The sequence below is a fragment of the Notamacropus eugenii genome, chromosome 2 (genome assembly GCF_028372415.1).
Source record: "Notamacropus eugenii isolate mMacEug1 chromosome 2, mMacEug1.pri_v2, whole genome shotgun sequence".
In the NCBI taxonomy this organism is placed as follows: domain Eukaryota; kingdom Metazoa; phylum Chordata; class Mammalia; order Diprotodontia; family Macropodidae; genus Notamacropus; species Notamacropus eugenii.
In genome coordinates, this window is record NC_092873.1 from 461,708,270 (window position 1) to 461,732,733 (window position 24,464).

Sequence of the window (24,464 nt, forward strand, 5' to 3'; positions counted from 1 at the left end):
GCCAATCCAGTTTGGCTGAAATTCTTTATATATAATCAATCAGATTCTCAGATATCATCTGTGGCCCAACTATTCTTAAAACCTTTCGAGCATAGTAGAACCTATGAGTACCTAAGCTCTGTTGACAGCCTTCAGAATTGAGCATGACCTTCATGTCATGATGAGGTAGATGAGTAGGACTTTTGTGAAACAAAAAGAGGAGCTTTTGAATTTATTTTCCTTTGTGGTTTAGAATTTAAGACCTATGTAATATATTCACTAAATATGGGGATACATGAGGGTGTAGTAGAAAGAATAGTAACCTGGAAGTCACTGAGGTTGGATTCTAGTCCCTGCTCTGTCACTCTGTAACCTTGGGCAAGTCCTTTCAATTTGCCATGCCTCAGTTCTACTTCTCTAAAATTGTACTAGATAGGGAATTCTTAAACCTTTTCTGTGCTATGGACCTTCTTGACAGTTCAGTGAAGCCTATATAACCCTCCTCTGAATAATGTATTTAAATGCATAAAATGAAATGCATAGGTTTACAAAGGAAATCAATTATACTGAAATGCAATTGTAGACATATTTCTAAAAATAAGTTAATGGCTCCCAAGCTAAAAACCCAAAGATTAGATGATTTCTAACTTCTTGTTCAATTCTAATTTTCTTTAAGTAGGTTGGTAATCTCCAGTATCAGTTTCTTGTTTTTAAAATATGTCTGCCAGAGGATTGGCATTTTGTGGTTTGTTTTTAAAATGCACTTATAATTGTAGGTTAAGACTATATCTGTAGAACAACTTAATTGTATTATAGAATGCAGAAGCAATTTGACCCATCAAGACATGATTTGCTTTGCCTTATTTGTATCACATGATTCTATTGCCTAAAAAGCTCTTTAATATCCACATTTCCCCTCTATTTCCCTTCTCCAAAAGGGTTCTATCTTCTTACCAAAGAAAGGATGCTAAGGAAATGCTTTACCTAGACTAAGAAGCTTCTTGAAGGTTAGGACATCTGAAAGGGAATTATTGAAATTAAAGGTCTCAACAGGATCCAGTTGAATTGTTCTGAACTACATGTCCAAGAAAGGCATGGAAATCCATTGACTTTATGGAAATTGGGCAATAAAAGAAGGAGGAAGGCTTTATCTTTTTTTAGTAAAAATATAGATGAGGCCCTAGAGTTGATTACAAAGAAAATCTTGAATCTAGGTAATAGGATGCCTCTGACACAGTCCCATAAGCAATTCTAGTAGCTGCCCCTCACTGTGGTAGCAGCCGGTAAACTTTAATGGATAGGTTGGGATCTCAGACCTCTGGCTGTGATAGATTTCCTCTGATGGAAATAGCACAAATGATGCATGTTAATTAGTGTAGCCTCCAAATCCAAAGCTGTCTCTCCTTAGGATGCCAGAATGACTGCAATAAAAAATAAAAATAAAAAACTTGATCAATATACCAATTGTTTTGTTCATTGAAACCATTCTGACTGATTTATATCATCCCCCATTTTCATGTCCCCCTTTCCCCATTGAATTTATGAGCTCTTTTTTGGTTAGAATTATGAGGTTATTGTCAAGAACAAAATCCTTTCCTTTCTAATATCATTTCCAAATCAAATACCAGATCACAACAAAAACAGTGGTGTCTCAATAGCTTTCCTCCCTTTTCTTCCCACTTCCCATGTTTCATTGTAGTTGCTCACATCCTTAATACTTGAGCCTCTGTGTTTGGAGCTATCAGAATCACAAGAATTAAGAACTCACTGGAAAAGTCTGAATTGTTGCTTATTAGGAAAATCTTTTTTTTTAAAGTGTACTAATCTTAGTGTGCTATTTCTACACAAATCTACAAAACCAGACAGGAAAAATGAACAATTTGGCTTATGGAGATGAACTGAAAAGCAATACCTGTCAGCACTTGAGTCTAGGATTCTCCATTTCAGTGACATTCTGTGATACTGGAGGGGAAATGCCAGGGACAAAAGGGAAATATGTTTTATATTGCTTTATGGGTTGGTGCTGCCAGAGGGTGGGAGAATAATCTTTGGATGTCCATACAAATAAAAGAGAAGCTTATGTGTGTATGGGAGTAGGGGATGAAATCTTAAAATACACATACATACACACATTCACACACCTCTACTTAAGTTTAAATACTGTAGTCTTTTTAACTCTTTCAGCCACAGTACACTGTATATCAGGTAGACATACAATAAATATTTGATGATGATGTCAAATACATGTATTCAGTCAATGCTCTTAGGTGTTGTTTTCTTTTTAAGATTTTAGTTTGCCATGAATTGTCAATAAAAATCATGAAGGAAAAGAAAAAAATCAAATCCTATTATACATACGTCATCATAATGAAAATTCTTGTAGAAAAATTTCTAGAGACCCACTAATTTCATATAATATTTAGTACAACAAAAGAAGTCACTAAGTTCTGTAGGTTTTGCTGTAATTTAACTTGGCCAACAGAATGTCCATGTGTTGTTATAGACAGTATTTGACTTTATGATTGGGACATCGTTAATATCCATTAAATGGTAGCTAGGTGACATACTGCATAGAGAGTTAGTCTTAGAGTCAGGAAGACCTGAGTTTGAATCAGGACTCAGACATTTCCTATCCGTTTGACCCTGGGCAAGTCACTTAATCTGTGCCTCAGTTTGTTCCATTGTAGAATGGAGGTAATAATAGCACTTACCTCCTAGGGTTATTATGAGGATCAAATGAGATAGTATTTGCAAAACACTTAGCACAGTGCCTGGTGTGCAGTAGGTGCTCTATAAATGCTTATTCCATTCCCCCTTTAAGATCATAGAGAGCCTAAGATTCATGTAACACAGATGTATTGAGAGTCTGTAGCCTCTGAAGTGTTGTAGTAGATATGGAGAAACACAAAGAAGAATGATACAGTCTCTGCTTTCAATAAGTTCTCATAAGAGGAACAGGACATGTATACAGATACATACAAATATAATACAAGAAGAGATAAAGCAGCTTCACCCATGCCAGAGGGGTTCCAGTTATCAGTGGGTTGGTTTAAATGCATCTGAGCAACCTAAGAGAGAGATTCAAAAAGTTTTCTAGCCCATAACTCTTTTCACCAGCCTGTAAAGAGTAGGATACTATCCTTCTTTATCAAGGGTCATACTCCCCACTGATTCCTTCAGTTGCCTCTTCTTGCTTGCCCAGATCTCTAACAATTTCCTATAGCATACTCAGACCTCCCCTAAAATAAAAAAAAAAAACTCACTTAGGAAACCAGTATCAAAAAGGAATACTATGAGAATACTTTCTTTTATTACATTTCAAGTCTGTTTGCATATTTCCATTAAACTCACTGGTCATTCTCTAGAGTGTCTGGACATTTGGGAATATCCTAAAATGGATGTTGTGTGTATGGGTTTGTGCATATGTGTGCATGCATGTGTTTGTGCTCCTTCGAATTTTTAAAAAGTGACCTTTTTTTTTTTTTTGGTAAGCGCAGTCAAAATTTCACCGATAATCATCCTACTTTCCATCTGTGTAGCACTTTTTTATTTTGCAGAGTATATTAATATTGAATACCTTATTTGATCCTCACAATAACCACTTGAGGTAGACAGCACAAAAATTATTGTCTGCATTTTACAAATTATGAAACTGAGGCTCAGAGAGGTTAATTGACTTCCTTGAAGTCACATGGCTGGTTTATAATGGAATGGGGGGAGGCAACTAGATCTGTAACTTCTTGTTCTTTCTACAACATTGTATTATCCAAGGATTTTTGACCTTCCCTCATTAAATTCAATTAAATAAACATTATATTATATTGGGTTTTCAGTAACAAAAATTAAGCAGTTCCTGCTTTCAAAGTAATCTACATTTTATGGGGGGAGGGAAGGGAAGAGGAATACAATGTGAACAGATAAATATAGTAAAGGAAAATAGAAGAAGGAAGGAGTGCTAATAACTCAGGATATTATCAAAGGAAGATTTCATGGAGGAGGTGGCATCTAGCTGAATCTGGGAGAAAGATGATTCTGAGACATAACAATATGAAGGGAGTGCATTTCAGGTTTGAAAGAACATATGACTATAAAGATGGCCATATTTTTAGACCCATGATTTATATCTGGCCTAATACCCTGTCTTTGACAGGAGTTCTAAGAAAAGATTTCTGAGCAGCAGGGTTATCCTTCGTGATATGGAAAGTTAAGCATGTGGTTGGCATCAACTGGGGTACAAAGATGACAAATGATGAGAATAGTCGTTGTTGGAATAGTTATAGAAAATGGGCATAATAATGTGCTGTGAGCTGTGAATTATTACAACCATTTTACATAGCAATTTGGAATTATGCAAATAAAGTGGCTAAAAAGTTCGTATCCTTCGATCTAGAGATTCCACTGCTAGGCATGTACACCAAGGAAATAACTGATTAAAAAAAAAAGTCCCATCTTATATATGTCAAGATGTTTATAGTAGCATTTGTGTGTGTGTGTGTGTGTGTGTGTGTGTGTGTGATAGAAACTAGAAAGAACTAGAAACAAAGTAGATGCTCATCGATTGAGGAATGGCTAAATAAATTGTGATACATAAAAGTAATGTGCCATAAGAAACAAAGACTATATAAAGAAACCTGGATAGACTTTCACAAACTGATGAAAAGTGAAATAAGCAGAGCTGAGAAGACAACCTGCACAATGTAACAACGTAAATGGAAAGAAAAGAACCACAAGTCAACAAAAAAAAAATGTCGCAAATGTATAATGAACAAGTTTGGCACTGAAGAAATAAGAAGCTACCTCTTCTGCCCTAACCACACACCTAACACTTTTGCAAAGGTGGGAGGGCCATGAGAGTGAAACATTCCATAATTGTCTAATTTTTTTAATCTATTGATCAGTTTTGCTAATTTTTCTCTTCTTTTTCATCCTTTTTTCCCTCTTCTTCCTCTTTTAAAGAAAATTCTTTGTTATTAAAGAAAATTGAAGTAATGTAAAGATAGAAGAGATCAATAAATTTTATTTTCAAAAAAGTCATTTGGAGATTTTGCACGAGCATATTTACCAGTATTTTTGATAGTTCTTTTTATTTATTATAACTTTTATAGTTTGGTATTAATGAATTCCTTAAGCTTATTACTTGACATTCAGACCTTTTTTGGTCCTGAACATAACTCTTTCAAGTTTCTAGGGTCATCCTTTTGTTTGGTTCTTGAATTTGGTGATCAAGTCCATGTTTGTCTTATCCATCCTTCAGTGATTTTATAGACATAAGGTAGAGTAGAACAATGGAAAGAGCACGAGATTCTGTGACTAGGAACCTTATTTTCCTTGAAAATACTTATTTTCCTTGGAAAACTTAAATAAGTCACAACTTTCCAAACCTGTTTCTTCATTTGTACAGTTAGGGAGTTGGACTAGGTAGATGGCTGTTCTTCAGGTCCCTCTCACCTCTAAATCTATCATTCTATTCCTTGTCTTTCTCCATGTCAGATCTTCCAAGAAATCAGGACTCAGGCAAGAATCTCTCCCTTTGCTGGCCAGTTTTTGCCCCAGTGCTACCTGGGAGCATCTATGGCTCTAAATGTTAACATAGAGTACATTTCCATTCTAGAAATAAAACTGTGGTGCTCAATGATTCTTAAATTATTAGTACATCTAATCCTTCCCCACCCCCCAAGTCATATCTCTCTGCTGTTGGGGAATTGGGTTTCTCCAGTATTTTACTCTCCAACATTCTCCCAACCCTTTATCTCCTAGCCCACAGAGAGGTGGAGTGCTCATTCCCACAATCACTGAAATTAAAGTCCATCACTAACTATTCCTGTTTCTCTTGAAATATTTATGTACTGTTAAATATTTAGCAGTATTTGGTATATCACATGAAATACTGAATCTTTAAAATAACTCACAAGTTGGGTTTTTTTCATTCAAAGAACTGCATCCATTTTAAATTTAAATTAAGAAAAAAAGACAATGAAATATTGTGCATATGAATCACGGCCCTGATTATTCCATTTAAAGTGAACCTATCTTGTTTTCTACCACTTTAAAATTATTTACTTGTTCTATCCCCTGGGGGATTGATGCTTGTAGATAATATATGTTTTTCACATGCCACAAAGAATGCTGATGAAGAGCAATGGGCAATTTTTTTCTCAGGGTTTTCAATTACTTTTCTAGTTCACTGATATGGTAATAATACAACTCAGAACTTAAGAATTGAGTTGGCAGTGAATGGGGGGCATGCACTGATAGTCTCTGGATCTGTTTCTTCATCTGAAAAATGGGATTATTGACACTAATCTAGGTGGTGTAGTGGAGAGAATGTCAGATCAAATCTGACTTCAGACACTTACTGGACATGTGACCCTGGGCAAGTCACTTAATCCAGTTTACCTCAGTTTCCTCATCTGTAAAATGAATAGGAGAAGGAAATGACAAACTACTCCAATATCTTTGCCAAGAAAACCCCAGAGAGGGTCACAAAAAATCAGACATGACCGAAATGACCACAACAAAACTTTCAAGGATGCTTCTGAAGGTCTTTCACAATATGCTGGAAATCCATTAGAAAAAGGAAATGTCACTTTAAAAATGAGTACCAAAAAATTCTGAAGTGATCTGCATGACTTTCTCTCTAGAAAGTAAATATAAGGTTTAAATACAAAGAAAAGTCTGCCTTGTGCATTAGAAAAGGAGCAGTAGATCCTGTGAATGTACTCTGCCTTGATCTCATGATTTATAGCTGGAAGGGATTTCGAAGGTTATCTAATTCCCTGATTTTCCAAAGGAGGAAACCAAGGCATGGAGAGGTGAAGGAACTTGTCCAAGATCACATAAATATTAAGTGACTAGGTCCTCTAGTTCCAAATACAGACCTCTTTCCATCATACCATACTGCATCCTCTGCATGTTATAGCTAATTTTTAACAATAGACAAAGGTTGAACATTTTGAATTGTATAGACATCCAGTCAAGGAAGACTCAGATAACCTCTGTCAGACATTTATCATGGACTATTTTGAAATGTAGTTGTGTATATATCTCATCTCCACTACCAGATTGGAAGCTCCTAGTGGACAGGCACTGTATCATATTCTTTTTTATGTTTTTTCTAGTGAACAGAATATAGTAGATACTTCAATGTTTGTGGAATTGGAACATGCATGTTAAAAATCACAATGGGGAGCTGAAAGTGCCTTCTCTCTTCACTCAGGCATTTCCAAGTACTTTAATTTACAATGATCATTAACCAGCCCATCAGGTTAATACTAGACATTAACCCATTACTGACTATCAGCTATAACCTCTGTTTTTCTTTCTAACTGTGTGTGTGTTTGTCCTTCGTTGGTGAAGAAGACCATGCCATCATAGAAATAATGACATGACCTGCACTTGACTTTGTTGTGAGTGAGGGAGGGCTGTGCAGGTCACCAGCCTCACCTCCTCCAGAGCCATCTGAATCCAGTGACCAGATATTCATCAGGATGACTGGAGATGACCCAGGATGAGGCAATAGGGGTTAAGTGACTTGCCCAAGGTCACACAGCTAGTGAGTGTCAAGTGTGTGAGGTGAGATTTGAACTCAGGTCCTCTTGACTCCTGCACTGGTGCTCTATCCACTGCACCACCTATCTACCCCTTCTTTCTAACTATCCCATATACAGTTATCCCTTCCATATTTTGGTTTAGGGGCATAGTGCTCCCGCAATCTGGAAATTCTGTGTCAAATTTTTTGGCTCTCCCTTTATACCAGTGAAGAAATCTGAATTATGTTATTAAAAGATAAAATATGTTGATATTATACAATACTATACATATATCATGCATTTTTGAATTTCAAATCTTTTCCTGTGTCATTTACTCATTTTCGTGTGTTGTCTGTGGCTTCTGCAAAACTCCCCCAAAATTCCCATTTAATTTCTTATGCCAGTCTGAAGTATACTGAAACCACAATGGGGAAAGCTGAAAGGCAGGGATAACTGCATATGTTTTATCTAGTTAGATACAATGGCTACACACACTAGCTCTGCCATCTTGACCGACTGAATGTTCGATTTGGTCAGATAACTACTGGATTTCTTGGTTCATTAGGCGGCATGGTGTACTTCTGCTCCTACCATTAGCATGCTGTGTGACCTAGGACTAGTTATTTCCTGTCTTTGGGCCTCAGTTTCTTTACCTGTAAAGGGAGGGGGTTCTTTCTTGATCAAACATTCTAATGGATTTAAATGGCTTAATTGATTCTCATGGGTAAGTGAAGCAGTGTTTTTTCATTTGGTTGCTCAAATGCAAGAAAAACCTCCCCAAAAGGAAGATAAATATTCACGATTCTCTGAAGAATACAAACTGGATTCCTCAGGCTATTTGAGGATTATCTTGTTTGTTCAAAATAAATTGGATCATTGAAGAGGCTTCTTTTCACTTGGGGCATATAGATACAACTCTTTCAAAATGTAAACGTATAAAAAAGAAACTTCTACTTGTGTCTCATTGCGACTATGGTTTATCCCTTTACTCTCTTTGCCACTGGAAGGTCACAGGTTTTTTAATTGTTTTCTGTCACTTAAATCAATCGCTACCATCCTCTTCCATCATTCATTCTATCAGTAATGGTTTTCACAGAAGGCTTAAAGTTGGGTACCAGTTATCATATCTTTTTGTTTAAAAATTTTGATGTTTTATGTTGTATCACATTTATTTTTTAATATATTTCTCTCTAATATTCTCCCAGCTGTCTTTTTTTAAACAAAGATTAAAAAAGTGGGGAGAAAATCGTTCAGCAAAATCAACCACCATATCAACCAAATATGACAGCAAATGCAATATTCCACACTCATAGTCCCTTGTACTTGCAAAGTAGGAGGAAAGGCATTTTCTTAATTCTTCTCTGGAGTCAAGCTCAGTTATTAAAATAACACAGTTTTCAGTTTCATCTTTGCTTTTGTACTTTCCATTTTCATTGTAACAATCACTGTGCCTGTTGGTTTTTCCTGGTTCTACTTGCTTCAGTCACTATAAGTTCATATAAGCCTTTCCATTCTTCTCTGAATTCCTCAGAATATGTGTGATCCTATGAAGAACATGCTTCCAAGGCCAGAGAGCAACATTGTACTTAGGAACTAAATGGAGGAATGACATTCCTAAGCTGCGCAATCCTTTGGTCAATTTACTGTGTTTGTATGTGGCCAGAGAGTAGCTGGAGCTGCAGCACATTTAGCAGGAACTGGAGGGTAGAGCCAGCTTTGTATGGCCTGGCACATCTGAAAAAAATAAAGTAAAGAAAACCATAGGAAATCTTCAGAAGATAAATTTTCATTTATTTCCATTTGTACCACCATCCTCTTCTTGCTTCCACTTCACTGGTTTTTTTGAGTCTGGAAATGGCTTCTAGTCCAAACATCGCTCTCTGCTCCCAGCTTCTCAGATTGATACCTACATGTTCAGTTGCTGACTTTGATTTATCATATGATGCTTCCAAAGTCTTTTATCATGGGAAGCTCCTGGTGGGGGCTTTTCCTCCCTTAATCTTTCTGAGAAGGCTTCAAATTACATCAGAGAACCCTCAGACCTTGCCAGTTGCTGGCTTCATCTTCAGATCATGGGCAGAGAAGACTAAGACTGACTTCCTTGTTAAAGGTTGTAAGCTAAGGGCTCCAAATCAACTCTTGTCCAAGTTCTAATCACACCTTGTTCTACCTCGAACCCCTCACTCTGCCCCAACCTCTTTAACCTACAGTTCTTGCTTCAACGGCTACACCTTCAACATGGTCCTAGACACTGATGTCCACAAAGTGTGTTGGAAGGCCATTCAATTAGAGTGAGAATGAATTTATTTCACATGTCCTGCCATTAAGAACAGGAGAGTGGTCTGTGAGCTAATAAACCTCTCTTCTTGCTCTTCCTCTCTGGGAATATGATATAATGGAAAGAGCACCTTATTTAGAGTAAAAAAAAAAAAAAGACTAGGTTTGAGACTAGCTGCAGCTACTTAGCCATTGGGACCTTTACTAAATCACTTAATCTCCCTGAGGCTCCCATTTCCTCATTTGTAAAATGGGAAACACAACCCCAATAATATCTGCCTCCTCGAGTTGTGGTAAGGCTAAAACTGAGATGTCTGTGAGAATGCATGGTGAACAGTAAAGCCCCATAGAAATGTCAGCTATTACTTTAGAATACTCTTTAATTCAAAGGCAGCCAGCTAGGTGGCACAGTGGATAGAGCCCTGAGCCTGGAATCAGGGAGACTTGAGTTCAAATCTAGTCTGCTTTCCCAATTGTAAAAATGGAGTTAATAGTAGCTTCTAGAGTTGTTGTAAGGATCAAAGGAGATAATATTTGCAAAGTACTTAGCACAGTACCTGGCAAATAGTAGGCACTTAATAAATGCTTGTTTCCTTCCTTCTTTCAAATCTTTCCTCCTCATCCATGTCCAATCATTTGGGAAGTCGTGGTGACCTAAAGGCTAACAACTTCTATCTATTTAGCTGTGGTTACGTGCATCCTCTTACCATGAACTGAATGAATAAATAATAATATTGTATATTTATATACACATACATCATATATTCATATTATTATATACAATATATTAATTTAATTAACTAAAAATTAATATAACATATTTGTTATTAAACATATTAAATAAATAAACATTGAACAAATAAGTGAATGACAGACTCCCATTATGCCCCTTTTTTGGGAACAATCTCACACAGAACCAAATGGTGTGGCCATCCCAGTGTCCGGCTTTTTTTGAATAGGCACAGCATCTTTTGCTATTTTTCAACTTATCTCTGTAAACAGCCAGTTAGAGGTTTTTGGTTTTTTTTAATCATTGTCTCATTTACCTTGGTTCGAAAATTATGCGATTTCTACATTCCTGATTCAGTTTCCCATGACACATTCCCAGTGCCCTGCTGGGCCCCCAAGTCTCCCTTCCTGCTGTGGCCCTCCCTTTGGACACAATGGGTCTTTCTTGTACTCACATAGAAAATTCAACTCTTTCCCCCACCCCATCCGCCTGACCCCTTTCTGTCCTCACTTCCTGAAATGTAATTTCAAAGCAGTGACTGTCAGATTTAGCTGATAGTGCCTGAACTTTGAAGCTTGGTGTCTGTGACCTGATTTTATCACCTGGAAAAGAATTTCTTCTCCAGACCCCTGCCGGGCCGTGACAAACTTTCCTTGATCCTCCCTTTCTAACAAGCGCCAGAAGAAATCCCAGCTAAGCACACTCTGAAATTTAAGGCATACCCAGTCTGGCTGACCCCAGAATGAATCCTATGGCTTTAGATATTAATTAGTTGATTTATCTAATGAGACATTTGAAAAAACAGAAATCCTTAGGGAAGGTTTGGCCTTGGTGAAGGCGGCTGCTCAGTGGATTAAGCCTGGATTCTAGCTTTATTCAGATCACCTGGGAGATTGGGGATAGGGGGTGGGGGATGGGAAGAGGTTGAAATGGACTAGATAATGCCTTTCTCTGTGCAATCCAGTTCTACAGCCTTGGCCCTAAAGACATAAATTTCCGTTTCCGGATTTAATGGCTCTAGGTTGAATGTAACTCTTCCCCCTTTCCAATGAGGCAGTTTCTATTCCCCTTCCCCCAACACCACCTTCTTTTACTTGCAAATTGGTTTGTTATTTCAGTCTGCTGTGATTAAAAAAAAAAAAGTTCTCTTTAAAGACTGCAGAAACAATATGTTTCTGCTGCCATAAAAAGGCTGGGGGTGGGGCGGGGAGGTTAATGGGGATAAAGGGTGACTTTGTCTTTAAAGAATCATTCTATTGTGAGGCTAGGATATGGGGTTAGGTCAGAAGCTTTAATAAGGAAAAAAAAGCATTGCATTCCTTATCAAGGCAGACAAGGGTTCCTTTCTCAAATGACTTTTCTTGGCCCATCTCAAACTGTCCCAGAGGGCAAGAAGTAGTGAGAGACCTAGTAGCCTTTGGGGAATGCCTGCTTGGAGTGGAAAAAATAAAGGACTGAGAATATAGAGAGCTGGGTTCCAGTCTCTAACTTGCTGTCTGATGCTGGGCATCACCTAAACCTTCTGGGTCTCAGTTTTCTTGTCCATAAAGTGAGAAGATTCAACTAGATTAGTGGCCTTCAATTTTTTTGATTTAACACCACTATCAGGTGGAAGGAGAGGACAGATATTCTGGTGGGGTGGGGGTATGGGGGTGAAGTGAATTTTCTAATGCTACCTGTGGTGCTCAAGTCAGGATTAGACTATAACTGCCCTGAGGATCCAACATCTATTTTGGAAGTGGGAAAGTTGGGAGCTTGCACAATGGGAGGAAATGGAATGGGGGGAATGTTAGGCTGAAATCTGTTTGGAGACAAGGCACATGCATGATTGGCTATGGATGCACCTTGTATTACCATCCTTGGATTTTGTTGATCACATACCCCTGGGGTCATGCTATGCAGATAAAATCATAAGTCTGAAAGCAAAAACCAAAAACCATGTAAGACATTGTCCTATGTACTGGGGATGAAATGATTAAAAAAAAAATCAGTTTATGTTCCAAGGGTTTACAGTTTATTGGTAGGTTTCATCTATACAAGTAAGTAAAAACAAAATACAGATTTGTAGATCTATCCTCCTATAACTATAGCTCATTAGTTCCCATTAATGTGTTTACTTTTCAATAGCGGTAAGACACACTTATTCTAATGCAAAGGCAGTCTAGACTAGATGATTTGCAATAGAACATTCTCTTCATAATCTCAGTGAATAATCCTTCACAAACATACACACTATCAATGGAAGAGGGAGGAGGTACAATCTCTGTTGCTCTTTGGTCTCCGCCATTTCCATTTTGTGGCTTTGCTGAAGTCCTTGGCTAGGGTACTACCATGCTTTTTCAGAAATAAGTAGAAACCTCCCTAAATATAGTCTTTTGTAGTCTTGACTCTGAGACCTATTATCTGCTAGGCAGCAGGGTCCCACTTCCAGATCCCAAACTCTTTTCTCAACTCTTTACATAGAAAGTTTGGATTCAGGAAATAATGGCCTTGAATTCTCTCAACATTCATGTGTCTCCCATAGCCCTGTGCATCTGCTACAGGATGCTGTTGATAATGGAGTAGGGGAGAATAAGGTCTTCTCAAGAGCTCAAGGCTTCCTTAAGGGCTGACTTCTAAAGTTTAACTATCTCCAGAGAGGAACTGGCTTGCTTTTCATAGCTGGAGATGTGTGACATCATTAGCCTGCAGGTAATACAAGTTCCCATGAGTCATAGTAGTTATGTTCATATAATATTATAATGTTATCATGTTACAATGTTATCATATTATTTAATGTTATATTATTTAGCAAACTCTTATAATGTTATCATATTATAATGTCATCATTTTATTTAACAAACTCTTTTATACAGTCTTATCATGTTGATCAGGAAAACCACCTAATTTGATCAGAAACTACTGATCCCCCTCCTTCATACTGGGAGTAGCTAGCAGGGTAGTTTGAGTAGAACAGAATGAGCCAAGAAAACTCATTTGAAATAAAATTGGAAAGTTTGGTGGGAGCCATATAGAGGAGGACTTTAAAAGCCAGGCTGAGAATTTTATACTTTATCCTAGAGACAATGAGAAGTCATTGCATATATTTGAGTAGGGGGCTCACTAGCTATTTTCTGTCTTTTTTTTTTTATTCCTGTGCTTTTTCTGCATTCCCCAACTGCCTGATCTATATTGGCCTCTGCTGAGAGACTTGAATGAGTTGGTTGCCCTCATCAGGTTTTGTTTTAGTTTTTGTTTGCTTTTAAAGAATGTCTGAAAGGCAAGGGATCTGGGTAAATGCTCTCCAGAGTTGTTATCAGGCTCTTCCTTGTGGCCTCAGAGACTTCCTGTGAATGTGTGGAGATTGTTAATTAACTGAGAAAAGTCTCTGGAAGGTAGGCTCAAGTCTGGAACAATTTGCTCTTTTCCTAATTGCAATCAAAGGTGACTTAAGTGCCAGTGTTAATACAAATGACTAGCAGAAAGGCATTTCTTTCTATGCCCTCTCCACAAAAGGCAGACATCGAGGCAGGGGACAGGAGGAAGGTCCTAAATCAAATTGCTAAACACTAATTTTATTGCAAATACATCTTTCCATCTTAGGAAAACAGCAACACTTTCTAGGGCTTAAATCCAAAAATAGCTCTGATCTGAAAATTAGGTTTCTGTGGGTTTAGACCCTGTGGCAATATTTGATGATTGAGATAGAATGCTCTTGTTAATTTGCCTTTGAAAGAATCAGAATGTGCAGCTGTTGGGAAAAACAAAACAGAACTGGGAGCTGTACTAGAGAAGGCCAAGTGGTGTTGTCTGGTCAATTATCATGTGGGTTGGGGGAAAGAGCTGCTAGTCAGGCTGGCTTTTTATTTTGGCCTACAATCTGCGCCCTTTTTGCCATAATATTTTTATCATCCCTGTCTTACAGATGAGAAAACTGCTTCAGGCAGAAGTTATAAGTGACTTGCCCAGAGCCATACAGTTAATAAATGTCCAAGGTCACATTTGAGTTCAGGTCTTCCTGATTCCAAATCCAGTGCTCTATCCATTGAGCCACCTAGTTGCCTGTTGATTTCTTCCTTTTTTTTCAACTTTACAAAACTGCACAGAAGCTGATAAGCACTTGGAATTAGGTATGAGGGGCTTAGAGAGCTTTCATTAAACTAGAATAGCCCCTAAGACCTGGCAAGCCAATTTACTATATGCCTAGAGCATCTCTGATCAGGGACTGTAGAAAGCAGGAAATAAAGATAATATACTAATAGACATTCTAATGTTGAAGAGAAGTACCTCTCCCTAGGTGGTCAACTAGGCCATCAGGGCATTTCTAATTCAAATCTAAATAAATATTTGTTGCATCATCAACACTGCCCTATATGATTATCAGAGAGAAAAAACGTACCTGCTCACAGGGTCCTCATAGTCTCATCAAGAACACGACTGACAAACAAAACTTGGAATTTTGGTGTCTCCATCAATGTGGATACTCACCCTCTCAGCTGATAGCTGGCAACGTCTCCACATCTTATCTTGTGCAATTCTTGTCCATGTTTTTCTACAACTCTTCTGTAGATCATGCTTCTCTACCAGCTCCCAAATTGTTGATCATCACAGATTTAGATTTAGAAGGAACTTTAGATGTCATCTAATCCAAACTCCTCATTTAATAGATGAAGAAACCCCTGAGAAGCTGTGACTTGCCTAGTCACACTGATAGTGAGTAGCAAAGCTGGGATTTGAACCCGAGGCTTCTGGCTCTAAAGCCAAGCACTCTCTTCCCTGTTTCCCAGCTGAGTAAGTCTCAGAGCTCCTGAAAGTTTTTGTAGGTTCCTCTTCCAAGAATGTCTTCTTGATCACCTCTCCAATCATGCTCTTCATTATTTCCATCAAGAAGCAGCTGAATAATTATTCCAAGATTTTTTTTTTTGATGTGTGTATCTTTTAGTATCTCAAGGGTTCTAACATACTACTAAGTTGTTCAACTTTTGTTTCTTGGCAACCAATGAAACATATAGAATGAGGCTATAACAATGTTAATTTTGAATAAGTAACAAAATGAGAAACATTAAGGGGATCAGAAGGGGTGAGAAGTTTCAGAATGAATCGAACATTTGGAAAAGGTTTCATGGAAAAGCTAGACTTGGGTTGGGCTTTGAAGAATGAGTAGAAATTACTGGAAAACAGCATAGGGGAAGAGTACCAGCAATGGAAGTGAAAACTTAGAGGGAAACAGTGTCAGTCTGCTCAGGGCCCAGGAACTGTCCTGAATTAGTTCTTTAGAGCTAATGGAAGGTACCTTTCTTGAAAGAGGTGATAGATTCTAGGTGCAGAATAATTTATTTTACTTAACTACCCTTCTTCATTACAAGAGAGGCTCTATTGTATATGGGGTAGGAGGAGAGTCACTGAGAAGTGACATGTAAAAAAAAGTGTCAGTAAAATATTTTTTTCTAAATAATAAGAAAAAAGTAGACCCAAGGGGAGAAAGTACCTGGACTTACCTAAGGGAAAGTAGAGAAGAGAAATGCCAAGAAGCATAGGTGAGGTTGGGAGAATGGGGGTGGGAATGGATTTGTCTCTGGTCTGAGGGAACTTGGATGGCAAGTCTGCTAGAGGTTTAGGGAAAGGCTTTCTAGTTTCTGTTCTGAGGTGGAGAGAAGGAAATAAGAACATTGCATTCTGGTGTAAAATTATTTTCTTATGGATCTTTTAGGGAGTTGGGATTAATGATGGACAATTGATGTGTTGTGGATATTTCACATACACATGTATCTCACCTTAAAAGTCGAAAAAGAGCTTATTCATTATCCCATTTGATCCTCGTAACAACAGCGTGAGGTACAGGCATTTTTGTCCTCATATTGCAGATGAGGACAATTAGGTTCAGAGAAGCTAACGCAGCTTACAAGTATAAGAAGCAGGATTTCAATCCACATCTCTCTTTTCATTAAACCCCATCACCTCTCTTAACAATAACTTAGACTTACTTTATTTTTATAGTCACAAAGCACTTCCCATACTAATAATCTCACTTCGGTGACACAACAGCATAAATATTATTATCCTGATTTTACAGATGTCATTTTGCCTGAGGTTAACTATTTAGTTAGTGATAGTCAGCATTAGAATCTAGGACTTCCAGTTCTCAGTCCAGTGCCAAAACATGCTTCTCTGTCTCTGTCTCTGTGTTGCTCCATCTCTCCGTCTCTCTCTCTCTCCATCTCTCTCTGTCTCTGTGTCTGTCTGTCTGTCTGTCTGTCTCTCTCTCTCTTTCTCTCTCTCTCTCTGTGTCTCTCATATTATCTCTCTCTCTCCCCTTGCTTCCTCCTTTTTTTCTCCTTCCTCTTTTATTCCTCTCTCTTTTCCTCTTTCTTTCTCCCTCTCTCCCTGGTGCCTCTCTCATTCTCTCTCTCTTTCTTCTTCCTCCTTTTCTCTTGCTCCCTGACTCTCTGTCTCTCTCTCTGTCTGCCTCTCTCCTCTCTCTCTGTCTCTTTCTCTCTCCATCTATCTCTGTGTCTTTCCTCTCTCTTTTTCTCTGTTTCTCCTTCAGTCTCCTTCCCTCTCATATAATCTGTAAAACGAGAATAATACCTGCCTCACAGATTGTTGGAGGGAAAGAACTTATAAACTTGTAGCTCTAGGTAAATTTTTAAGAATGTGCTGAGCCTGTCTAAAACCAATGTCTTAAACTGACATCTGTTAAAGTTTTACAAAAATAATAAAGCTGGGGCTGTTCCTTTTGGGAACATTTTTATGAGTTCTTACCTGAATTCTTATATAGAATTAGACTTGATTCAATTTAACAAAATTTTATTAAGCACCTATGTGCTAGGCAAAGTGAAAGATGCTAGGTATACAAAGACAAAAATGAACCTACCCTCAAAGACCTTACTTACGTTCTTCTGGAGAGTGGAGGGACTTGAAGGTAGCACTGTGTCTAGCATTTAATAAATGTCTTTTCATTCATTCATTCATTTGTTCACAAGCTCATGTGAAACACAAGAAATAGATAAAACTTGCCTATCTTGAGTCAGATTGGTGGCTGGTGGCACTAGGAAAGAAATCCTGTGTGTGAAGAAATCCAGAAAGTGATTTTGAACCATCCCTTTAGTACCAGTCTCCTTAGTACAAGTCCAACCCAATTAAATTAATAGTGGGTATTTCATGAGCCTAGTTGAGCCTGGAAAGACTAAAACAGCAGGTCTGCACTCTAGGTGCTGTCTGCGATGTCACCTCTGTCCTGTGCCTCATTTTCTCTGTCTATAAAATAAGGATGTTGCAGCCTACCTCCTATTTCCAAGCAGACTTGGGATAGAATTTGGAAGAAATTGCTTAAAAAAGGGCTGAGGCAGAGCTTTGTGATCCCCTTATTTCCTTAATTAATCTGCACTATTATCTTATTAGAGCTACTTAGGATAAAGCCTTTCTTTGGTTCAGAGCACTCAACTTCTCTAGAAATCAGTGGATATATACCCACATATCCACAGGCAAAGATTAACCTATTGTAATCAGTTTTAGAATATTTTATATATTCTTGTTAATCAACTTGGATTAGCCTAAATTAGAATAGCAAAGTAGCTAGAAGAGTTTTCCCAGGTTCAAAAGGCTAGAGAGAAAATTATTCTCTCCACTGATGAAGTTGACCTGGTTGAATATTTCACTGCCCAGGAGGGATCCTACAGGAAGCTAATAACTCTATTACCTTGGCCTACAAGTAAGTTAAGTGGTGAATTAAGCCTGCATCGATTACTAAGATAGACTATGCTGGTACAAGATCCTGCTCCAACCCCCATTCCTTTTTTTTTTCTTGCCCCAAAACAATCCAGGTAATTCAGTGGAAGGTAGGATGCTGTTTATTGTGGTTGCTATTCAGCCTTTGGAATTCTTCCTAAGTATACCTAGGTAGAGAATACCTTGAGAATAAATATGTGGTGAATTAAACTTTCCAAGCACCTGTTTGATACCTAGAGGAAACTGACTAGAAGGAACTTAGTTATACTCCCAACTCTGCAACTGATCATTTAATCTTAGGTTAAATTCTTTCATTTCTCTGGGGCTCAGTTATTTCATTTGCAAAATGAAGTGTTTGGAGTTGACAACTCTATACAATGAAAAGCAGGTGCATTGATTGCAGCAAGGTTCTCCCTGGGAGCTCCCAGTACCAAAAAAATCATGCTAGGCGGTGCAGTGAATGCATTCTGGTCCTGTAGTCAGGAAGACCTGAATTCAAATCCAGTCTTAGACACTTACCAAATGTGTGAATGGCAAGTCACTTAACTGGAAAGCCTCAATTTCCTCAACTGTAAAATAGGACTAATAATAGCAACTTCCTTCCCAGGGTTATAGAGAAGATCAAATGAGATAATATTTGTAAAGTGCTTTAGTGCAGTGCCTGGCATAGAGTAGGCACTTAATAAATGCTTGTTCCCTCCCCTCCATTCTGTCTTTTCTATTTCCCTACCTCACCCTTGCCAAATAGGCAAGGAAGAGAAGCAAAGCAGCATGGGCAGTGAAAAGAGTGTTGGAATGAGAATCAGAGGACTTGAGTTTGAATCAATTATTTGTATGAGCTTGAGCAAATCACTTGAGGTTTCTGGGCCTTAGTTTCCTTATATGTAAAAAAAAAAAGGGTGGGGTTGGATTAGATGACCTTTAATGCCCCTTTCAACTCTAAATCTATGAGCCTATGAATAGATGATCCATAGGGTTCCTGGTAGCTCTGAAAAGTTTCTTGCTAGCCAAGATAAGTGTACTTACTTATAGTCAGACAAGGCATGTATACTAATGGACATGATTTTATTATTTTTTTATTTAAAGACTTTTATTCATTTAATTAACCTTTGGAGTTGTTCCATATGATAAAATATCAGTTGCTCCATTTTCTTCCAAGGATTCCTTTGTCCTTTCCGATAGATTATTAGATTTTTGTTTTGAGGGAGATACTCTCTCAAATGCATCCATCCCAGCGAGTCTAGGTTTGGAAAGTTCTAGGAAGGTTTAAGATATTAAATATACTTTTTTAAAAAAAATGATGAGAAAGAAAAAAATGTCATCTTTGGATGTTTTGGAACAGCATTCTTACATATGCTTGTTGATACCTTGCAAGTCTTTTGAGAAATGTTTGTTCATATCCTTTGGCCACTTCTTGCAAACCCCTCATTTTATAGATAAAGAAATGAAACTCAGAGAGGCAGTGACTGAACCAGGGTCACACAGTTAGTCTCAGAGATGGGATTTGAACTTAGATCTTCCTGAATCCAAGTCCAGCGGTCCATCCAATATGCATGAGTATGAAATAAAACCCCAGAGCTGTTTAACTAGAATTTGTAATTTCATATAGTTGTTGATTGCTTCCATTTCTTTTTTTTTAAACTGCTCATTCATATCCTTGGACTGCTTAGGACTTGGTAAATAGCTCTTGACCTTACATATTTCTATCAAGTCCATTAATGTATTGGATATCATTAAGCCCTTATCAGAGTTCTATTTCATATTATTCTCCTTTATATATTCTATGCTCCAGGCAAATTGGACTCATTATGATTTTCTAAACATATCCCAAACACATTTGCATCTCCATGCTTTTATGTATGTCTGTCCCTACCCTGAATTGCCCTCCCTGACATCAGTCTCCCTCTCTCATCCCTATACACATACTTCTTTTCACCTTTTGAAATGTTACTTATCCTTCAAAGTCCGCATCAAATGTTATTTCCTAGTGGCCAGGTCTAACAAGATGAAATTTAGTAGGGATCAAGTGAAGTAATGTCCATGAATTAAGTAAATCAGCTTCATGAGTACAGAATGGGAATGGCAGAGCTAGGTCTAGAGAGTGGGGTTTATTGGACTGCAAGCTCAGCACAGTTAACAGTATGATATAGCTGTTTGAAAAAAAGGTTAATGCATATCAGGCTGTGCTAAAAGAGAACACATGTGCAGAACAAGGAAAGTTCCACTGTATTCTATCCTGGTTGGACATAAATGGAATACTGTGTTTAGTTGTGGGTACCTCATTTAAGAAGGTCTTTGATAAGATGGAGCATCTACAGAGGAAGGTCACCAGAATGTTTCAAATGGGGAAGAGAAGGCTTGCTGGAAAGAAGGTTGGGGGTGGGGATTGAAGAGCTGTTCATTTGTAAGGATTTGATTAGTTCTGCTTTACCCTATGAGTTAATACTGAAAACAATGGATGGAAAGTGTGGAGATACATGATATAAGGAAAAATCTGGCAACAATTAGAGCTATCCAAAAGTGAAATGGACTACCTCAGCTTAATAATTACAGGTTCTACAAGTGAAACCTGGATTACTGTTTATCAGGGATGTTTCTAAAGGGAATTAGTTGGTATGAGCAGTCGAGTGATCTTTGAAACCTTTCTAAAACAGATTCTGTGGCTCTCTGAAGGTTCTTTCCAGTCCTAGGGTCATAAAATCTATTTCCCTGTGATAACACCAGTTTGAGAAATGCTCTAATATTTGTGCACTGGTGATATCAGCATTTCAACTAAATATAAATGGTGCTAAGGCCCCCATAGGGAATACTGAAGCCCTCTCCAAGGGGAGAGGTGTCCAAGATCTCCCAACTGTACCAGTCTCACCTTCAGAGATGAGGCTGATGGCAGCTTCAGAATTCTTCACAAGCCACACAAGGAATCTTTATCCTCCTTAGAGTTCTGGGGGATGGTAGTCCTTATTCTTTCCTTCTTTATCATCCAAAGCAACCCAGAAAGGTAGATCTAAAAATACCTGTTGCCCCTTCCGTAACATACCAGATCAAGTTGGTTCTGCAACGGCAAACAATGAAACGCAGGGTTCCAGAATGAACATCGATTCTGCCTGTGGGGGTAAGACAACAGACTGAAAATGAAAACAAGTCAAATACTTTTGGAAACAAAATTAATGCAAATTGAAGCCTGAAGAAAGCTGTCAGCATCCCAGCATTTGTTGAATTGTTTGTTTCTTGAGTTATTTTGGAATCACAGTAACGCTGATTCCCACAGCTTGGATGTGAATCACATAGCCCCTTCTGGGACAAATGATTCTGTCCTAGTTTAAGTAGGTGATTATATAGAAAGATAGAGGAGGGAGAGAGGCTCTTCTCTGTGTGGGGAGCTGAGAATAGGAAGAGGGACAAAGTATTCTCCTTGCCAAAAAACACTTTAAGAACAGGATATGTGGTCATATCTCTGAGATTAGTGCAAGTGAAGTCTGCCTGGACTGGACATTCTCTACAGACTTCATTCTCTCTCATGTTGCTATAATTCCATTACTTCCTTTTTTCTTTCAAATTGTGTCTGCATTTCCACAGTCAAGTTAAGTCAACAAGTATTTATTAAGCACCCGCTATGTGTCAGGAACTATCCTAAGAGTGTCAGGGATGCAGACCCTACTCTCAAGTAGCTCACAATCTAATGGGAGGATATGATTTTCATCCAGCTTACATCTTTTCATTGCAGTTTGGGTGATCCTCAATCTTGATTCTTCAGAGATCACAGCACTTCATGCCTTATGGCTCTATTATATCATGGGGGAAAAACTGATATTCAAAAGATAAACTTGTGTTTCATTTAAAGTTGAGGGGAGGGGCAGAGCCAAGATTGTGGAGTAAAAACAGGGACTCACTGTAAAAAATGGCTCTACACAAATTCTAGAGTAGCAGAACCCACAAAAAGACAGAGTGAAACAAATTTTCAGCTGAACACAATAGGAAAGGTCTATTTCACCAGCTGGGAGAGGAGTGCAGTTCAATCTGGGCAGTGCTGGCACAGACCAGGCCCCGGAAAACCCAGAGCAGGCCTCTGGGGACTGAATCAGTGGCAACTGAAGGGGTTTCCAGACTTCTCAACTTACAAATACCAAAAACAACTTAGAATGTCAGTGGGAAAGTCTGTTGGATCTGAGTGAGAGAAAAGCACAGACCAGTCCTGGCCTCAGTGCAGCCCCAGGGTGGCAGCCTCAGTGGCAGCGGCTATTTCTAGATATCTCAGCCCACAGATGGTAAGGGGGTCAAACAACTATCAGAAGGAAATCACAGGGATCTCTTTGCTGACACTGAGGCAGGACTCTGTTGTTTTGCCCATAATTGAATCTGGGTCCCAGTCTTGGGAGGTGGTCCTAGGGTGAGGAGGAATACTGACATAGCAGAACTTGTGGCAGCAATGGAGAGGAAACCCTTCTCACAGATCCAGGACAGAAACAATGCTCGTGGTCATTCACAGATCAGAGCACAGACCAGGAGAGGAGTAAACATCTCTTGTTAGATCATACCATCCTGGAAGAACTGAAAACTTACTGAAAACAGTTGAAGAAAATCCCTGAAGCTTGGGACAGTATACCCTCCACACTGGCAGCAGAGCCCTACCTTAACAAAGAGTTAAAAAGTCAAGTAATTGGCTGGGAAAATGAGCAAAAATTGGAAAAAAAAAAAACTCAGTCTATGGAATCTTACATTGGTGGCAAGGAAGATTAAAACATGTAACCAGAAGAAGATAACAAAGTCAAAGTTCCTCCATCCAAAGCCTCCAAGAAAAATATTTATTGATCTCAGGCCATGGAAGAGCTCATAAAGGATTTTGAGAAGCAAGTAAGAGAAATATAGGAAAAATTGGGTAGAGATATGAGAGTGATGCAAGAAAATCATGAAGAATGAGTCAACAGTTTGATAAAGGATACCCCAAAAATATTGAAGAAAATAACACCTTAAAAATTAGACTAGACCAAATGGCAAAAGATGTCCAAAAAACCAGTGAGGAGAAGAATGCCTTAAAAAGCAGAATTGGCAAAATGGAAAGGGAGGTCTAAAAGCTCACCAAAGAAAATAATTCCTTAAAAATTAGAAAGGTGCAAATAGAAGCTAATGACTCTGTAAGAAATGAAGAAATTTTAAAACAAAACCAAAAGAATGAAAAAATAGAAGATAATGTGAAATATTTCGTTGAAAAATAACTGATTTGGAAAATAGGTCCAGGAGGAGTAGTTTAAAAATTATTGGACTACCTGAAAGCCATGATCAAAAACAGCCTAGACATCATCTTTCAAGAAATTATCAAGGAAAACTGCCCTGATATCCTGGAACCAGAGAGTAAAATGGAAATGGAAAGAATCCACTGATCACCTCCTGAAAGAGATCCCAAAAGGAAAACTCCCAGGAATATTATGGTCAAATTCCAAGGTCAAGTTCTTAGGTCAAGGAGAAAATACTGCAAACAGCCAGAAAGAAACAACTCACGTTTGTGGACAGAATCAGGGTAACATAAGATTTAGCAGCTTCTACATTAAGGGATCAGAGGACTTGGAATATGATATTCCAGAGGCCAAAGGAGCTAGGATTAAAACCAAGAATCACCTACCCAGAAAAACTGAACATAAATAGTGAGGGAGAAAACTTGATATTCAGTGATGTAGAGGAATTTAATGCATTCTTAAATGCATTCCAGAGGAAATAAAAAAGTTGACTTTCAAATACAGGAATCAAGAGAAACATGAAAAAGTAAACAGGAAAGAGAAATCATAAAGGACTTCATAAAGTTGAACTGTTTACATTCCTACATGGAAAGATGATATTTGTAACTCATGAGACCTTTCTCATTATTGGGGTAGGTGAAAAGTATACACACACACACACACACACACACACACACACACACACATGCATATATATATATATATATATATATATATATACACATACATATATACATATACATACATATATATATATATATATATATATATATATATATATATATATATATATATATATATATATATATATATACACACACACACAGAGGGCACAGAGAGAGTTGAATAAGAAGGGATAATACCTAAAAAATAAAATTAAGAGATGAGAGAGGAATTTCTTAGAAGGAGAAAGGGAGAGATAGAAAGGGGTAAATTATCTCACATAAAAGAAGCAAGAAAAAGCTTTTACAATGGAGGGGAAGAGGGGGGAGGTGAGAGGGAATGAATGAA

General features: G+C 38.0%; 1 protein-coding gene and 1 long non-coding RNA gene across 3 annotated transcripts in view; one reads left to right on the forward strand and one right to left on the reverse strand.

Moving 5' to 3' along the window:
* The window catches only part of NMNAT2 (nicotinamide nucleotide adenylyltransferase 2), a 192,854-nt gene that overhangs the window by 9,241 nt on the left and 159,149 nt on the right, over positions 1–24,464 (forward strand). The window lies entirely within an intron of this gene.
* On the reverse strand, positions 963–21,227 carry LOC140529635 (uncharacterized). 2 transcript variants are annotated; one of them, XR_011975625.1, is made up of 3 exons: positions 21,089–21,227; positions 17,388–17,556; positions 963–1,400 (listed from the first exon to the last, which is right to left on the reverse strand). It is a non-coding gene; the product is annotated as an uncharacterized lncRNA (long non-coding RNA). The 2 variants fall into 2 exon arrangements; XR_011975624.1 differs by lacking the exon at positions 963–1,400 and adding an exon at positions 8,676–9,242.